Consider the following 6,000-nt stretch of genomic DNA (forward strand, 5'->3'; position numbering starts at 1 on the left):
TCCTGGAGTATGGACTGGTTGGATCTTCTCGCGGTCCAAGGCACTCTCAGAATCTTCCTCCAAATCCACAGTTCAAAAGCGTTTATCTTCCTTCACTCAGCCTTCCTTATGGTTCAGCTCTCGCATCCATAGGTTACTACGGGGAATACTATTGCTTTAACTATGTGGATCTTCATTGCCAGTGTGATATCTCAACTCTTCACTATTTTATCAAGAGTGGCCATTGCTCTTCTCCCAAGAAGTAAACATCTTCTGATTTCCTGGTTGCAGTCTGTGTCTGCAGTAATCTTTGTACCTAGAAATTAAAAGTCTGTTACTGCCTCCGTGTTTTCTCCCTCTGTTTGCCAGTTATTCATCAGTCTGGTTACCATAATCTTGGTTTTTTTTATGTTTAACTGCAACCCAGCTTTTGCACTTTCTTGTTTCACCTTGGTTAGAAGGCTCCTCAGCTCCTCCTCACTTTCGGCCATCAAAGTGGTATCATCTACACATCTAAGGTTATTAATGTTTCTTCCAACAAATACATACATGTATGGACACATACATACATTGAAATAATTAAATGTTTGGGAACACAACATATCTCAAATATATGATTCATTGCTAGTTTCACACTCAGAGGTTTCTCCTACCATTTATGCAACACACTACCACTAACACACTAATGTGTCACAACACAGTTTAGAAAGCTCTGCCAATAACACTTTGTCCTTTAGTTTTCAAAAACATCTACACTATAGAATGGATGCAGTTTGACAATACTTTGTCTGCCATAGCTCAATGCTGTGAGTTCTCTGGAGTTGTAGTTTTAAACGGCCCTTAGCCTTCTCTGCCAAATAGTGCTGGTGCCTTGCCAAACTATAACTCCCATGATTCCAGAGGATTGAGCCATGGCAGTTAAAGTAATGTTAAACTGTATTAATTCTACAGTGTAATGGCAACCATACTCAACAGCTTGGAAAGTGAGATGTCTTCCATCAATAGTCAGAGGGCTGCTACAATGCATCTGCACCACTTCAATTTCCATAGCTCAATGCTATGGGATAGTGGGTTTTGTAGTTTGGTGAGGGACCAGCACTTGGGCAGAGAAGGCTAAAGATTTTGTGAAAATGACAACTCACGTGATTTTATAGCATAGCAGTTGAAGAGGTGTCAATATCAAACCATTAATACACCCATAGATGCATGAAAGAAGTCTCTCTGTGTGTTTGCATTGGGACCTCGAAACAACTTTCTCAAACTGGGTCAGGAGCCAGAAAGGTGTAGTGGTTTGAGCTCAGGATTTCAACTCTGGAGATCAAGGTCTGACTCCACTCTTGGCTAAAAAACCCACTGGGTGGCCTTGAACCAGTCACACTCTCTTTGCTTCAGAGGAGAGCAATGGCAAACCTCTTCTGAACAAACCTTGCCAAGAGAACCCTGCAATAGTTTTGCTTTAGCATCACCATAGGTCAGAAACAACTTCGAGGAGCACAACAACTGCATCATAATGTAATGATAGAGCTCCCACTTTAACCCATGAATGACGGAATAGTTGAATCAAGACTAATACAGCCAGATTAGCCCTGAGAGAGACCAACTGTATTGGGATATTCTACAATAATCTATGAATAGATGCTTTTCATTGTAACTACCATAACTAGAGAAGGAGGCATAACAATAATGAATATTTGAAACCATAATCGTATTAATTCAAAAATCATACACATTTTTTTTAAAAAAAACATCAACATTACATTAGTTATATAACATATTGAGGAACCTTGGTACTTCAGATGTGTTGGACTATAACTCCCAGAATTCCTTACAATTGCCCATACTAGCTGAGGCTTCTGAGAGCAAAAGTCCAATAGATTGGGAATGTGAATTTCCTCCCATATCTGTTACTGTGTTAGCAAGCTATCTGGCTTCCACTCTGTTCAAATTAAGATGCCCAGACAGTCTCCAAAGTCAAATCACCCCTTTCAGCATTTCAGTAAATCACTAACTGTATGACTGCAGGAAAGGAAAATCAAGAATAAGTGCCTCCACTTTACTTGCTTAAATGTTGATTTTACACAAATTTCCTTTTATGTTCATTTACAAAAGTAGTCCCAAGTGCGATTACTGATGGCTGCAGTGCCAGAATAAACATGTTAGCAGAGGTTCAGTTGTGAAAGGAACTCTAAAAGTATCTTGGCTGTATCATAATAAAAAGAAATTAAAGCTTACATCAATATGCAGTGTTTCCATTTACCTTAGTGTGAGCTGGTGTGTTACTACTGAATGCTGCTAACAAGCATGAAGGCAACATAATTTATCAAGCACATTTCACAGTACACTGTTCTAAGTAGGTTATGTCCCTGACTGTCATGTCACATCACAATGGAGTTTTTCAGTAATGAGTGAAGCAAATGCGCATATGTCTTCCCTATTAGCTTTAAGCTTGGGGGTCCTTTTTAGACAATAGAATATATGCATCTTTATTTGAGTCTCCTCATATTCTTAATATGAGTAAGAGAGTAACAATAACAACAACTCCTGCACTGTGGTCTTAAGTTGCATCTACAGTGTAGCATTCATCTAGTTCAGTGGTTCCAAACCTGAGGTCCATGGACCACCAGTGGTCCACAATAACTAAAATATGGTCTGCAGCCTCACCATTACTACACTGTTGCAACGAGAGCAGCTGGTCTCACGAAACTCTCTTATAGTGCCGAGGCTTATTAAATATGGTTTTCTGTGGGTGTGCAGATGGCAACTACTCAATGACATATCTTCTGTATCAGAAATTAGAGCTGATGTGGTCTACCCAATGCAGTTTCTGAATCAGCACCCCAAATAACCAAACAAAATCTAAAGTTGACCAAAAACTGATTTGTAACCCTTTTGGTGCTAATGTTCGAGAGTGGTCCCTGGTCAGAGTGGTCCCTAGCCAAGTGATCCCTGGTCAAAAAATGGTTGGGAACCATTGATCTAATTTGACACCATTTTAACTGCCATGGCTTAGTGCAATGGAATCATGGGAGTTATAGTTTAATAGACACCAGCATCTATTGGCAGAGAAAGCTAAATGTTGTGTACAACTACAACTCCTAGTATTCTGTAGCATTGAGCCATGCCAGCTAAAATGGTGTAGGTCAATCCACATTCCTTCCAGAAGTAGAAGGGTATCCCAGAGACATTTAGGTTTAACCAAAAGTGGAAAGGTATTAACAAGTCGACACACACCTCAATTTTCTGGTAATTCACTATCAGTCCCTTCTATTGAACACAAACATGAGCATCAGGAAGGTATTTCAAACACAGAAAGAAAAGTCAGCTTTGGTGGGCAACAGCACGTCTAAATTAACTATAGTACAAATTCATAACAGCATGCTGCCTTTTATAGTCTAACAACACTGTTGGCAACTGATGTTCCTCTTCCAGTAAACATGCATATGCAATGTTTCTCAGAATAAAGGTAATGTGGTACACAGAAGGCAGCTGAAGCTAGATAGACAGTCCTCAAAAATTAGCAGAACAGTATGCTGATTTTTAAATATGGCTAGCTAAAGCACCACAAGGGTTAAGTATGAACGGGAATACTATTTGCCAATTCCACCGAACTATTTCTCACTCCTTCGTTCATCATTGCACTCCTAGCATCAGGTTTCACCCCTACTAGCATTTTTCCAGCCTACAGCTCTTTAGTTTTCTCAGACAGTGGTGACCAATTGTTTGTATGGCATACACTCAGGGAGGTTACAGAAGTCTAAGGATGGATGGTGCACATTTATAGGAATTTGGTACATATTTAACTGCCACAGCTCCCTCTTATGGATTCCTGGGATGTATTTTAGTGAAGTATTCAAAATTCTCTGTTAGTGCACTTTTGGTTCACTCCTCTGAACTTGAACAGGACTCCATAGGACATATTGCCAATTATCTCACCAAACCACAAATCCCAGGATTCCAAAGAATGGAACTACAGCCACTAAGGCAGTTTTTTATTTATCGTGTCAGAAGCAAATTGATAATACAGTTGCAATGTATTAAAAAATCACAAACAAAATTTAAAACTTGGCATTATACTAAATTTCCTTTGACCAGAAGCTAGCCATTTCAAGTGCCTCTGGTGTCGCTGGAAGAAGGTCCTCCATTGTGCATGTGGCAGGGCTCAGACTGCACTGTAGCAAGTGGTCTGTAGTTTGCTCTTCTCCACACTAATATGTTGTGGACTCCACTTTGTAGCCTCATTCTTAAGATTAGCTTTGCATCTCGTGGTGCCAGAGTGCAGTCTGTTCAGAGCCTTCCAAGTCGCTCAGTCTTCTGTGACTTCTGTGACAAACTAACTGTATGAGTTTATTTTAGAAGTAAGGTTGGCTCTCAGCAATTATGCCACAAGTTGAAGACACTTAATTTTGTTCCATGAAACTAAATAAGCATATTTGAACCTGTCTTCAAATGCTGTGTTCTTCAATTGTATGATCAAATGTGAGAAAGGACTGTATGTTGGGAACTGAATGGTATATGGATCAAAATATATTATCATTTTTCAGACGGGAACTCAGTTTGAGCCTGAGCAGGAGGTTCATCTCCTGCTGTGCTACATAGCAATGGAGAGCCACCAAAACCTACCCAATGAAGAAAAAAATAAGGCACACAATGGAAAATGGAAAAGGTTACTTTCCTTCTGAATTGTTTTTATATTTAATGGGGTAAGGTTTTGCTTTGTTTATTATGAATGCCACCATTCCAATACTAAATCATTGTCTCTTGGGGACATATTTCTTGTGGCCAGAGGCAGCCCTATGTAATTTTCAATGGTAAGCAAACAGTATTTTGGCGCCCCCCTCCCCCCAACCAATCACTGATATATAGTTTCTGTTTGTCATGGGAGTTCTGTGTGCCATATTTGGTTCAATTCCATCATTGGTGGAGTTCAGAATGCTCTTTGATTTTAGGTGAACTATACATCCCAGTGACTACAACTTGCATATGTCAAGGTCTATTTTCCCCCAAGAGCGCCTCAAGAGTGCCCCTGGGCAAAATCAACTATACTGCAAATGCTTACTTTGCGTAACGGGTTGAACCGCCCCTGCTTGTGGCCAGTTCTCTTCTTTCTCTTCCTTTGTCCTCAAGGTAGAATGTTTTAATGGCTATCTGAGAATTCTTCAATTCTGTACTAGAGACTAAAGTGACTGATTCACAAAGTCTGCTAGACTACATCAGGAGTGAGCAACCTGGTATCCTGTAGAAGTTTTGGACTACAATTCCCATAAACCCCAGCCAACCTAATGAACAGCCCAAACTTTTGAGAGTTGTAGTCCAATGTTAGTTCAAAATATCACTTAACACTCACAGTGGTTAGAAAAAAGATAGGGTTATGGAACCAAGCTTTTGACTAGTAATGCAGTACAAGAAGCAAATATGGAAAATGTGCAATTGAGATTTGGAATGACCCAGTCTACAAGTTGGATAATGTGATTTTAATGCCTTTATTAGGCGTTTTAATTCTTATATTCCATGTTTTAAATGCCCTTTTATCTTATCTCATGGTGAATTGTCCTATTGATGTTATGCTAGTTATATGTTATTGATTGACTTTTGGTTTATGTATATAAGGCATTGAATTTTGCTGTTATTTTTGTGTAAACTGCTTTGAACCACCACAGGAGTGAGAAAAGCGGTATATAAGTACTGTAAATAAATAAATATTGTTATATTCAAAGACATAACAATGTTATTCCGACACAAGGGAATCCTTCAAGTGTCTTTGAGAATAACTGAGGAAAAAAACATTTCTAACATAAGCTTTTGTGGACTCCAGCCCATTTCATCTCACACAATAGTTTACTGTTATTTTTTTTAGTTATTTCAAATAATTTTCTGTAGCACATATACAAACACAGAGGGATAACTCACAAGAGACACAGTATTCATTAATGCTCCCAAAAGCATGTTTGTTATCCAAGACGTTTGGCATCCCTTTGAAAGACACCAAGGTTCTTACACTTATTTAATATTTGTACAGTGCTA

This window comes from Anolis sagrei, chromosome 3 (genome assembly GCF_037176765.1).
Source record: "Anolis sagrei isolate rAnoSag1 chromosome 3, rAnoSag1.mat, whole genome shotgun sequence".
Taxonomy (NCBI): domain Eukaryota; kingdom Metazoa; phylum Chordata; class Lepidosauria; order Squamata; family Dactyloidae; genus Anolis; species Anolis sagrei.